Here is a 13839-nt window from a genome sequence, read left to right on the forward strand (position 1 = left end):
AAAAAAAAATATAACAGTTGCAAAAAATAAAGCTGTGGCTAGACAACAGGAGCATCACTCAAAGTCCTGTTACTTTCTTGAATAGGAGGGTTTTCCACGTCTAGATGCTCAACAGATGGGTTGGAAGTGGTGACGGGAGGATTCGCAGCAGGTTGAGCTAAAACGATGCCAACATCTTTGAGAGGAAGGGCGTCTTCGGGAGGAAGGGCACCTTCAAAGTTGTCACCTTCAATAACGACGGTATCATCAGCAGGTGTCGACGGTGTGGGATCATCCATGGTAATCCCAGATAGATCCAACATAGGGAAAGCTGACGCAACTTATGGAGGCAATCATCAAACCCAGTACTATAATATCCAGCACAGGAATCGATGAATGAATCCGACTCCTTGAATTTCTGGATAGCGTCAGCCCCAGCCTTCTCCACCTGCTCATGAAGGGTTGACAACTCTTTTTCTAACTTCTCCTTTTAATGGCCTGCATCTTCCAACTTATCCCTCGTCTCCTTTAGGTCGACATTCAGAAGACGGATGGCCTCCTTATACTGCCCCTATTGGTCCATCAAGTTAGTGTTGTGCTTCCTAACCCAAGTGACGACATCCTCCTTGGCCACACACCGGTCGTAAAGTGCCTTTACACGTACCAAAGCTTGAAAATGATAAAATTGTCAGTTAGTAAACAAGAAAAAGATAAGATGAAAGTCAACTAAGGAAGGAAGCTCACCTGTGCTAGATCAAAGAGAGCTGACACCCTTAAGTCCTCCATCCCTAATTGAGCATAGGGATCAATGTCTGTCGGTTTTATAAAAGAATCTGCTTCATCAACAACATAGTCTTTGTGGGTAAGTAGGCAACGGGGTCCCTTTGTAACGGGACCAGAAGAAGTCATCATCCTCTTCCCTGCACCGCAACCTGACCTGGGCATGACTTCTTCAGGGGCACATCTTCAAGAGTGACGACCACCTTCTTAAGAGGAGGATTGTCCTTCCCGTCATGTTTCATCTTGACTGAACCCTTAGTAACGGCCTTGGGGGCTGATGAAGATGCCAACTCCCCCTTAGCCTTCTTTTCTTCCTTTTGATGGGCAGCAGCAGCCCTTATCCTTTGCTCAGCTGCCTCCATCTTTGCGAAGATAACAAATATGCATTAGAAAATTTGACGGTAAGAGTGAAAGTGACGAAATGATAGAAAAGACTACTTATGCTGACGAGAAAATTCTTCTAACTTGCGAGCTTCAAGCATCGGTTCCGGGCCCCCGCAGTATGAATGAAGAGTGTCAAGAGTGATCAAGTCCCAACACTTTCATTGCTCTAAGGGGATACCTAAAACCCGGCGGATGAAGTCCTTTTGCTCTTCAGTTTTGAGGGGGCAAATGTTGGCTAAAAAGAAGAATAGGATGACGACATTAAAGCACTTCAAAAAATAAAAAATAATGATTAAATGCTAACGAGGCCAAGTATTGTCAAAATAACCACGAGGCATTATCTCTCATTCTTCCTGATGACATACCCAGTTCGTCCCTTCAACAAAAAAGTACCTACTCTTCCAGTCTCTGTTAGAGTCTGCATCTCAGACACTAATCTCAAATCCCTTTCCCTGATAGCAAAATGGTATGTTCCCTTAGAAGAAACAATGTGTTGAGGTCTGTAGCAATAAAAGAACTCGTCCAAAGAAAGCTGACGATTTCCTCTGCTCAGAAGACCCCATAAGATCTCAGCACCTATAAAGATACTCCAGGAATTTGAAGCGATCTATCTAACAGACAACCCCAGAAAATTAGCCAGCTGATGGTGTAAAACCGTCAGGGGTAGTCTAAGCCCCGTAGCGAACATAACATCGTACATGCCAACGTCTGCAGTCCTCCCTGTATAACACTTTTCGTTTTTCCTAGGGAGACAGATGGGGATATGGTCTGGGATTTGATAACGAGTGCGCAACTCCTTGAAAACCCTATCACTCATCTTTGGTATAAATTTATTGACGGCATATTCCTCGGGAAGAATGAAAGGACAATTACCTCCAAGACTTCTTGAAGTTCCCTTATAAGACTCCTTGTCACCTTCATCTCCGTCACTATCCTTCTCCTCTACTTCCTTAACTTCACCCTCCTCGCTTACTATTTCCTTCTCTCCTTCCTCAACTTCACCCTTCTCACTTACTATTTCCTCCTGACCTTTCTCTCCATAATCTCCTACTTTCTCGTCAGGAGATTGGGCTGACGTCTCCCTCTCTGACGACTAGGAAAAGCTCCTAGACTCATGACCTAACCGAATACCTCGTCGTAGCCTACTCCATCGCGGACTGACGACTGATCACTTAACGCATCACTTGACATCTGACTACCTACAAGTGACGGATTCATTCTAAGAACCTAAGATGCCGGCCTCACTATGGAGTTAAATCAATCGGAATAAATTACATATGAAAAGAGAGAACTTACAAGTCTCTTGAGTGAGTGACGATTTCGAAAGCGACAACAGCAACACAAGCGACGATGAAGATGAGTTTACGAAACAAAGGCTATGAGTCTTCTCTTAAGAAATCAGCACAGATGAAATAGGAGAAATGAGGAGAAGAGGCTGGTTATATATAAACGGGAAAATGCACGAAAGATGAAGCGACGCCCTCGTCCACAAGCTGAGCCAACTAGAATGCGCAACGTGGCCGAGCATTTAATAATGGCTGCTCGAGGAATCGCCCATAAATGATTTTCTCTCTCTCCTGGCCAAAAGAAAAATTAGCAATGAAAATATAACTCCATAACCCGTCAGTTTAAGCTGACAAGGATATGGAGTAGGGGGCAGTTGATAAGGATAAAATCATAGTATACAAGGCATTCCAAATCGAAACCGTCGGCCTTACTTGTAATATAAAGTCTACAGCTTTAAGCTGACGAGGTCAATATAAGGAGGGTGGAAAGCTGACGACCCTAAAGCTGACGACTCCAATATAATCTTGACTTGGCCACCACGCATGAGTATATAAGGAAATGTCTTGTATCCCACGCTTAGTGTTAGTCTCCTACAAGGAAAAGATTCCGCCATATACACCCATGAATATTCCTATAAGGAAAAGACTTCTAGTCCAAGGAAGAGATGTCAACCCTCTACTTCTATAAAAGCCCTAATACCCTCATAAACCATGGTACACATAATTCACCCAAATTTTGGCACTCTAAAGTTGTGAACAAGAGATTTCTCTAACTTGATCGTTGAAGGGTATTTGGCTGGTACCACACTGGTACTCCTCTTAAGGTCTTCAACTTTTGTGTTGTGCAGGTTCTGGTCAGGAGTACGTGAAGAACGTGTGGCTTACTAGTGATTTTTCAACATCATCAAGCTCAAACTCTGCAAGCTTTCTAATAGACTTTGCAAACGCAATGGTGAAGATGGGGAACCTTAGCCCACTCACAAGCACAAGCAGCCAAATTAGGAAAAATTGTAGAAAAACCAACCAAGATAAGTCAATGGAGTGTGCCTTTTTGAGGATTCATTTCATTGTTGTCGCCATTGCTAGTAAACAAAATTTTTCATAGTCATTGATGTGGCATGTTATAGTTGATGTATAATAAAAATTGTGAAATTTTTTTAATATCCATTATGGTTATATCAAATATATAGACATTTGTTCAACTTAAAATGCGTCCCTAGTCTTGTTATATTGAAAATACGAAAGTGATATATATATATATATATATTACAACAAAAAATATAATAAAAGTAAGAGAATTCAACAAATAATAAGTAGAAAGATAATATTTAAAATAAACAACAATTGAGACTACAAAGAAACTCATTTAAGAGAGAGCACACAAAGTTTAACCTTAACAACAATCCAATGGATAAGTCCATTAATTCAACTGATGTATGTAAATTTAAGATGCATTACGTCCAAAACACTCCAATATTTTGACAAATTTATCCAATTTCCTCAGATAAGTGTTTAAGGGGTAACTACAATTCCAAATAAAAAACCAAATGACCAAGTGACTACTATGGCAAGTTGGCAACATACATTTTAGACCCCTTTTTTCCCTACTTTATTAGGAGCAGTGAGGAAGCCATTGGAAATATATTCGGTTTATGGGCAACTAGAAACTCCAAAAAATACATAGACAAAATTTAATGGGTTTATCTTGGGAGAGGCCGAGAGACTCTATCAACTGTGACTCTCCTATCCTCTAGTAAAGCTTCAAAGGCCCAATTTGTCGTTGATTGTCATTACTACTGCAGAGTGCAGACTGCCTCATAGTGGTTTTTTTTTTTTATTTTTTTTTTATTTTTTTTTTTTATATACATATATGGATGAAAAATAGGTAAAAAGGAGCGATTTGAATTGGTGTCTTCCATCTAGACTTGACCATAGTTCTCGTAGTGATTTTGTAGCCACGGTTTTCACATGTTTCATTCAATGTTGTCCTAGTTATCCTTTCCCAAAACATCTTCATTCATCAAATTCTAGCCTCTATGCGTGTGTGGTGACTTTGCAAAGAAGCCAACCAAGCCTGAAAATCATACAAAGTGTTCGAAGCAGACATATTATTTTTAACTATGTTTTTTTTTTGGTTTCTTTTATTGTTTCTTGTTTCACATATGATACATTGGTTATTGATTTATATTATGAGGTTATTTATGGTATATGTCTTACTTTATGTTTTGTAAAATCAAAAATTTATTTTGTTTTACTTGTATTTTCCACACATGCGTTTATGTGTTTGTTGAGTGTTTTAGGAATTTACAGGTTAATTCAGTCATGGTTGTTGTCTACACTGGCAACTAATAGATAATAGTTAGGTTGGATTGTATTAAGGGCTGTTTAATTTGAATAGGTTGTTTAAAAAAAAAAAAAAAAAACTTTGAGCATTTTATTTTTGTGATGTGTTTTGTCATGGATTGCCAAATGAGGAGTTTGTTAGGTTCTAAGACTTTAGGATCCAAATGTGTTAGAACTACAATTTGTAATGTGTTGGCAAACCATTATCAAAACATAAAGTATAGGTTTAGGCTGCTCAAAGTGTGTTTATTTGTAAAATTAGAATCGAGCGATTGTAGAATTTATTGAACTAAATCTGCAAGGTTTGATCAATCGAAAATTAGACTCGATTGATCGAATCTCGTGTAGATTTATTTTTCAACAGAATTTCCAATTCAACCCAAGCCCATATGATGTGTAGGATTTTATGTTTTACTTCAAGTATAAAAGGAAAAACCCTAGCTAAGTTTTAAAGGCTTTTTGATATGCTATATGTTGAATCCCTTGTGAGATCTAGAGGTGTTTACCTTCATACACACTTAGGGTTATCAAGATCAAGATTCATGTCAAGACTTGGAGATCACTTCAGTTGCTGCATAAAGAACTTAAAGAAGATCTAAAACCTTTGAGTGGAGTCTCAAAGTCACAAGTAAGAGAACTTGTGGTTGCAGTGGATCAAGGAAAGAAATAGTCCGTGGACTCGGAGCTGTCACGTGATCGTGGTAGTAAGTTTTCTACTCGAGGTAGCAATAGGATGTTAGTGGTCTAAGTCTTATTGTACAAACTTCAATTTTTTCATAGTGGATATGTTTTACCTTGAAGATAACTAGGTCAAATCCTCCCCAGGTTTTTTCTTGGTTTGGTTTTCTTGGGTTATCATATCGTGTGTTCTTTATATTTCCGCATTATTTACATGATATGATTTGAATGTGTTAACCTAGATCTGAATAATTTATCTAAGTAATCACCTGGCTAAATAACTAGGTTAATCAACTTGTAATTTAAGGGGTCTAATAACAAACACATATCTTTTTCTCATGGACAAAGAAAAAAAAAATCATCTCCATTTTTATTTAATATTAGCATATTTAGGAAATTAGGGATGGAATAAATTATAGAATTAGATATTTAATTTGGTTTTTGATGACTTATGGATTCCTTGTTTTTGGCATGAAATAACTCACTTAGCACAATTAAAAATATATATATATATATATAGAGATAGAATATGTGATGCAAAATTAACCTACAAAGTTAACGCAACATTTAATATATATATATATATATATAGTATTAAAATTTAAGACTAAAGAATGTATATTACAAGGAGCTAAACAAATCCTCAATTGGTAACAACCATTTTTACGTAGGATGGTCCCCTATTAAATTTTTACTTAGAAAAGACTATGAATGTATATTATAGGAAGCTAAACAAATCCTCATTTTGTAACAACCATTTTTAGCTAGGATGGTCCCCTGCAATGCATTTAAGATATACGAAAAGGAAATTTGGATGGTACCGAACTAGCAATAGATAATTAACCGTACCCTCGATACATTTCCAAGTCTTAGAGTTCGTTTGGTTAGGCATTTTATGAGCCTAAAAGCACATTTTGAAAATTCAAAATTTCGTTTCGCAATAGCAACTCTGTATAGTATTTTTTTTTTTTTTTTTTTTTTACAAATACTTATTTTAAACTCAAAATGCCATTTTGTAATAGCCTATCCAAATGCACCCTAATCTTCATTACAAGTAAAATACTATTACTTACCAAAATTAAAGTGAAATCTTCAAATCTATGTGCATTCCAGTCAGAAGTTGGGGTATAATACATTAATTCTATTGATGGAAACCAGAAGTTGGGGTATGTGCATTCCAGTCAGAAGTTGGGTTTTTTTTTTTTTTTTTTTTTTTTTTTTTGGAGAAAGTAAAAGATCTAAGTTAAGGTGCAAATATTATTCATTTCTTAATAAAGATCAAGAAGATACAACGGCGGAACCAAAAAATATTCAGGGGACCAAAATAATTTTATAAATAAAATTAAATTGAAAGAGTAACATATTTATGCATAAATTATACAAGTCAATATAAGAAATTATTATAATAATAAGAAAAAATTTTTTTTTAAAAAAACATTATATTTCATAGATAACAAAAACAAATGCAATATGGATCTCTAACTCTCAACTACAAAATCTGCAATCATATTTTCTTATATATAAAAAATATTGTCCATATCTGATATCTCTTATCCTCCAAATGCAAAATAATGAAAAAAGGAAAAAAAGAAAAAAAGAAAAAGAAAAAGGGAGAGAGTCAGTCTTTTTTTTTTTTTCTAATCCTAAAAAAAGGGGGAAAATGATGAAGAAAACTTATATTAAATAATTGACTTAGCTATTGTTTAGAAACATGTATCTTGAATATGCTTTAATTTAATGAACTAAAATAAGAGCAAAAAATAATGCATTAATTATTTATATAAACTTATCTATTTTTTGGAAAAGATATATTAAATACATATTTTTTAACTTAATGAGTTATATATATTATAAGAGTAATAATTGGGAAGATACTAGAGTAATAATTGGGAAGATACTAGAAATTTTTTTAGGTCTGCTAGACAGTTCGTCAATTCCTCCACTCATGTGATGGGTGGGTCTAAAAAAAAAGGTTAAGTTGATATATCTTTCTAAATTTTATTTTAAGTGACTATATATGGAACAATTTTCATTGATTTCTTTTGTTCCTTGATGCAGAACATTGTCCACGGCTATTAGAAGAATTTTCTTATCATTTGCATCTTTGTTATTTTTTTTTAAATTATTTATTTAGTTGGTTTTCCACAATCTACAAATAAAATAAAAATCATAAAAAAATATTTTTTTTAAAAATAGATTATTTCTTTGATCACACGTGAATGCGGTAGTTAGTGATTAAGGTTGTCCACAGGTTTGGATTGTGCCCAACCCACAACTAACTTGATTAGATCGGGTGGGGAATCTTTACATCCTAGGCATGTAAGGATAATTAGCAAGGTGACTAGTTTGTTGTATCTTGGGTGTGGCATGCTAATGTTGTTAGTCTACTACACTAAAAATCCCATAGATGACGTGTATTGTCTCAAGATAGTAATTTGGTCCACGTCTCAACTCCACCACCTAAAAACATTCATGAATTGACTATAAATTGTTTATCATATCATAAGTTGCACTTTAAGCACCAAGTAATATCTCTTAATTTTATTTCTATTTGATGGTTAAATCTACAACTTGCAAAAATTATTTTAATCTAAATTGTATGTTTTTAGACCTCTTAAAACACAAGTTGTTTAACTTAGTTATTTAGCCAAGTGATTATTTAGGTAAATTATTCAAATCTAGTTGTTAAATCTATAGCTTGTGTACGTTTTTAGACAAGTAAATTGTTTTAATCTAAATTATTTACAACTTGCAGAAATTGTTTTAATCTAAATTGTACGTTTTTAGACCCCTTAAAACACAAGTTGTTTAACCTAATTATTTAGCCAAGTAATTACTTAGGTAAATTATTCAAATCTAGTTGTTAAATCTACAGCATGTGTATGTTTTTAGACAAGTAAAATGTTTTAATCTGAATTATTTACAACTTGCAGAAATTATTTTAATCTAAATTGTATGTTTTTAGATCTCTTAAAACACAAGTTGTTTAACCTAGTTATTTAGCCAAGTGATTACTTAGGTAAATTATTCAAATCTAGGTTAATACAAGTAAATCATATCAAGTAAACAATGCAGAAAATAAAGAACACAACGATATGATAACCCAGAAAAACCAAACCGGTAAAAAACCTGGGGAGGATCTAACCTAGTTATCCTTAAGGTAAAACAAATTCACTATGAAAGAATTAAAGTTTTACAATAGTGATTTAGACCACTAACATCTTATTGCTACGTCGAGTAGAAAACTTACTACCACGATCACATGACAGCTCCAAGTCCACGGACTACTTCTTTCTTTGATCCACATCAACCACAAGTACTCCCACTTATGTTTTCTTTAACCTCTTTGAAATAGCAACTGAAACAATCACCAAGCTCTCAACATCAATCTTAATCTTGATAACCCTAAGTATGTATGAAGGCAAACACCTCTAAATCTCACAAGAGATTCACACACATAGCATATCAACAACCTTTAAAACGTGGCTAGGGTTGTTCCTTTTATACTTAAGGCAAAACATAAAATGCTACACATCAAACTGAGCTTGGGCTGAGTTGGAAAATTCTGCAGAAAAACAATCTGCACAAGTTTCAATCGATCGAGTCTAATTTTTGATCGATCGAGCCTTGTAGAAATTGAATAGTAATTTCTTGTACTTACTCGATTCTAACTTTACACATACACTTTGAGCAACCTAAATCTAAACTAAACATTTTGATCATGATTTGCCAATATATACATATTGAAGTTTTAATACATTAGTTCCTAGTTTCTTAGAACCTAACATAAATGATATTTTGAATGTTATAAAATTCAATTTATTTATTGTTCTTAAGAACAACATGGATTCAACTCCAGATATCTTATTTGAAGAATATGGATATTACTAGATGAGCTAACTGGAACCCACAAATTAAGGGTTTGTGTTACTTCTAGTATTTTTTTAACTGAATATGGTTTTTTGTTTTTTGTTTTTTTTTTTGATAACACACAAACATACAACAACATGCCAACTCCAAAACTGCTAGTGGTAGTTAGTGGGTGATGGGCAGTATTTCATTTATTTAGAAAAGTCCAATTAAAAAAAATATTGTAGGTAAGTCAAACTCACAAATTAAAAGTTAAACAAATAACCTCATGTACATCTTTCATTAATTTATTTTATTCCTTTTCTGTCCACAGCGTCCACTCGGCCGGGTAATGAGAAAAATACATTATTCCAGAACGTGCATGTTAACTGGAACTCTTGTATAAATACATGAGAACTCTAGTGCCTTAACCACCGAACAAAGCAAAAAAATCCATCTTCTTCTTCTTGTTTCTCTATCTTCAATAATCATTATGGCTCACTATTATTCTAGCTCAGCAATTCTAGCTGCCATTAGATTCTACCTCTTATTTTCACTTTTTGTGGTAATGGTCTCAGCTCAAGTATTGTCCCCTTTTTTCTATGCAAGAACATGCCCTAATGCCCTTACCACCATTAAATCAGCTGTAGACTCTGCAGTGTCAAGTGAGCCACGCATGGGAGCATCCTTGCTCCGTCTTCACTTTCATGACTGCTTTGTTCAAGTCATCTCTCTCTCTCTCTCTCTCTCTCTCTCTCTCTTGACTGCTTTAATTTTTTTAAATAAAGTGACATACCTTTTTTTTTTATATATATGGGTCTACTATTGACACAATTTTGTTATGTATGAATCACAAGTAGTCACGTACTTTTTCTCAAAATTTTCTGTTTATAATTTGATAATTACAATAGGGGAGGTAGAATTTGAATTCTAAACGTTTTCATTGAAAATACAAAAATGTGTCAATTGAACAATAAGGTTCTCACATAAAAAGTCACATAATTAGTAGTGATTTTTTTTTTTTTTTTGTGTATTTAAACTTAATGATAACCATAAGTTTAGAATAAAGTCATGGACCAAATGTCATTAAGATGCACGCAAAATTATTGTGATCGCTTGTTTTGGCTAAATAATTTAAATTGTAAGGCGTCATGATATCTATGAGATCCAAGATTCAAAACATTTTCCCAATATCTTGGGGCCCCTCCCAAGAGTTTTTTTCTTGTAATAATCCAGTGTGTGTGGGATGGGGAGACTACACATGCTAAGGAAAATACTTGAAAAGGTTTGAACACCCTTATTTGTTTAAAAAAAATGTCTAGCAAGCTCTTCACATGCAATAATGTTTTATGAGCCATGTAAAGTCATTTACTTGTTTAACCCAACATAAAAGACTATACTAAATTGTGCTAATGGATTATTGAATCCCCTTGATTTGTTGAGGTATTATCCCTGCATATGTGGTGAGGAGTAGTACTATAGCTATTACAAATTTTATTACATAAATTTTACACATTCTTATGTTAATTTTTAAAATTTTAAAAAAATAACAATTTAAAATTTTATTATTATATGACATCAATCATATATTTTGTCACTATCATATTGTAGATTTTTTTTTTTAGTAAAATTAATAGTAACTTTGACATTTTCCTTGTAATGAATATAGAAAATATAGATGATAGGAAAATTTAGCATCAGAAAAATAACAAGTTTGAGTAATATTATGTAATAGGGGTGTGATGCATCGGTCCTCTTTAGGATGACACAACAAATTTCATAGGAGAGAAAACAGCTTTTCCAAATAATAATTCACTAAGGAGATTTGACGTAATAGACACCATCAAATCTCAATTGGAGAATATGTGCCCCAGTGTTGTATTGTGTGTTGACATTGTAACGGTTGCTGCTAGAGACTCTGTTGTTGCCGTAAGAAAAAGTTTCAAATTCATATTATTTATAAATTTTAATTTAGACCATAATATTAGAACATATATTAAAATCGAGTTCTTTTTCGGTTGAAATTATTTGTTTCAATCCAGCTGGGTGGGCCTAGTTGGCAGCTCCTATTGGGCAGAAGAGACTCTACTACTGCAAATTTAAGTGCTGCTAATTCCGACGTCCCTTCTCCTGCATTGAATCTTAGTGGCCTTCTAAGTGCCTTCTCAAACAAGGGTTTCACTGCCGAAGAAATGGTGGCCCTATCAGGTGAGTATTGTTTAAAAATATTACATTTTTTCAAGGTACAGTCTTGTACAAAATAAACAAAATAAATTTATGAAAGCAAACTAATCCACAATAATTATAAATAAAAAAAATGTGGTCATGTTAACAAATGCCCATAACATAATTGTTAAATAACAATTTTAGGAAAGTTTTTGTATCACTTTTATGGAAAATTGAAAAAATGGTCAAAATATTAATTACTTTTTCTTTTTTCCCATAAATACATTCCTAAAATGGTTCACCAACAAATGTCCTTAGGGCATTCATTAACATTTTCCTTTAAAAAAATAATGAAAACCTAGTTTTTTAAACTTATTTTGGCTGGTCCTATACTACAAACAAATGTCAGAGGTTTGTCTGTATGGATGGAGGATACTCCTCCCCACCTTTATTCTATTCTTTTCGCCGACTCTGGCTAATAATATTAGATGTCTTCATTCTCAAAAAAAAAAAAAAAAAAACTTTTCTTCCTGATTCCTACGCAACTTTACAAGAAATATACAACTAACAAAACACATATGAAAGAGTACAGTTGGCAAGCCAAAAAAGGAAAGGTTTTTTTTACTATAAAATTTTGGTAGATCCCAAATTTTATTTATTTATTTATTTTTATAAAAACTACTTTGTAAATTAGTAAATCTCATCTAGCTGCGTTTTTTGCCCCAACGGTTGCGTTTTTCCACACTAATAGCTTTAGGACCTATAGCTGCGTTTTGTAAAAAACATGGCTATAGGCTCGGTTTGGGCTGCGTTTAGAACACGGTTATAAGCTGGACCTATAGCTGCATTTAATACAAAATGCAACTATTTGTCCTTAGCCTATACCCACGTTTTAAACGAAGCCCAAACTGGTTCTATAGCCACATTTTTTACAAAACGCAGCTATAGGGCCTACATCTGTGAGTGTGTAAAAACGTGGCTATAGGGGGGTAGAAAACGCAGCTATAGGGTGATTTGTAGCCGCGGTTTTAAAACACAACTCTAGATCCTGCAGGGGGCTATAGTCACATAGGATAGACTGCGTTTGGAAACGTGACTATGGAAAACACAGCTATATCCTATAGCTGCGTTTTTAGGGTCTATAGCTGCGTTTTTCAAATGCGACTATAGCTCTTTTTTTTTTGTAGTGTCTAAACGCAATGGTAAAAAGTTCTTATAAACTTAATATTTAATTAACTCATCAGTTATTTGGAGTTTAGGGAAAAAATAATTCAAACTGTGAGATTAACAGTATGTTGTAATTATCTCGCTCAAAATAAAATAAAAAAATTAACCCATCAATGGTGTTTAAAGCCATGTATAAAATGACCCAACATATTATTTTTATAAAATTTGTTCAGGATCTCACACAATAGGCCAAGGAAGGTGCACAATTTTTTGAGACAAGATTTACAATGAAACCAATATAGATTCCTCATATGCAACTTCATTGAAATCAAATTGTCCAAGCGCTGGTGGTGACGACAATCTTGACAATGCTTACTTCAAGAAATTTGTCACGTAAAAAGGGTCTCTTGCACTCAGATCAACAACTCTTTAATGGAGGTTCCACAGATTTCCAAGTTGGTGCTTATAGCTCTGACTTGGGAAGCTTTCAAATAAACTTTGCTAACGCAATGGTGAAGATACCGTAGCCCACTCACAGGCACAAGCGGCCAAATCAGGAAAAATTGCAGGAAAGTCAACTAATTTAAGGCACTAATTAATCTACCATTTGTGTGGCTTTTGAGAATAAAGTGTTCCTTCTCGTTGCTATTGTTGTTTGGTGATTTGGTAGATAATATTAAGAACAATAAATCTTGCCATACAAAAGATTTTACAATATTTATTCTTTTATAATTTTTTTTTTTGGGTGGTTGGTGCATAATAAAAAGTGATAATGTAATATTAGTGAAGTTTATGTAAAAATTGTGTTACTCCAATCACTACTTAAAAAAAAAAAAAAAAAAAAAAAAACCTTATTATCTTAATAAGTTGTGAATAAGTTGTAAAACATGTAGTGAAAAAAATTTTATATCTCTAATATTGTTATATAAAAATAATGGACATTGGTTTAAATATAGTTATTCTTCTTCTTTTTTTTTTTTTTTTTTGATTTATTATTATTATTTTTATTATTTTTACAAAAAAATATAACAAAAACAAGAGAATTCAAAAACTAATATATATGTAGCAAGATAATCTTAAAATAAACAACTTTTCACTATTGAGATGGCAAAGAAACACAATCAAGAGAGAGCAAGCCAATTTTAACCTTAATTAATAGCAATCCAACGGACAATCCATTAACTCTGCAAACTTTTTTTTTTTTTTT

At 33.6% G+C, this 13839-nt stretch overlaps 1 pseudogene; it reads left to right on the forward strand.

Annotated features, from left to right (window-relative positions):
- The first annotated feature begins 9809 nt into the window (after window positions 1–9809).
- On the forward strand, window positions 9810–13214 carry LOC112019342 (cationic peroxidase 1-like; annotated as a pseudogene).
- Window positions 13215–13839: the final 625 nt, after the last annotated feature.

The sequence above is a fragment of the Quercus suber genome, unplaced genomic scaffold (genome assembly GCF_002906115.3).
Source record: "Quercus suber isolate HL8 unplaced genomic scaffold, Cork oak 2.0 scaffold_161, whole genome shotgun sequence".
Lineage (NCBI taxonomy): Eukaryota > Viridiplantae > Streptophyta > Magnoliopsida > Fagales > Fagaceae > Quercus > Quercus suber.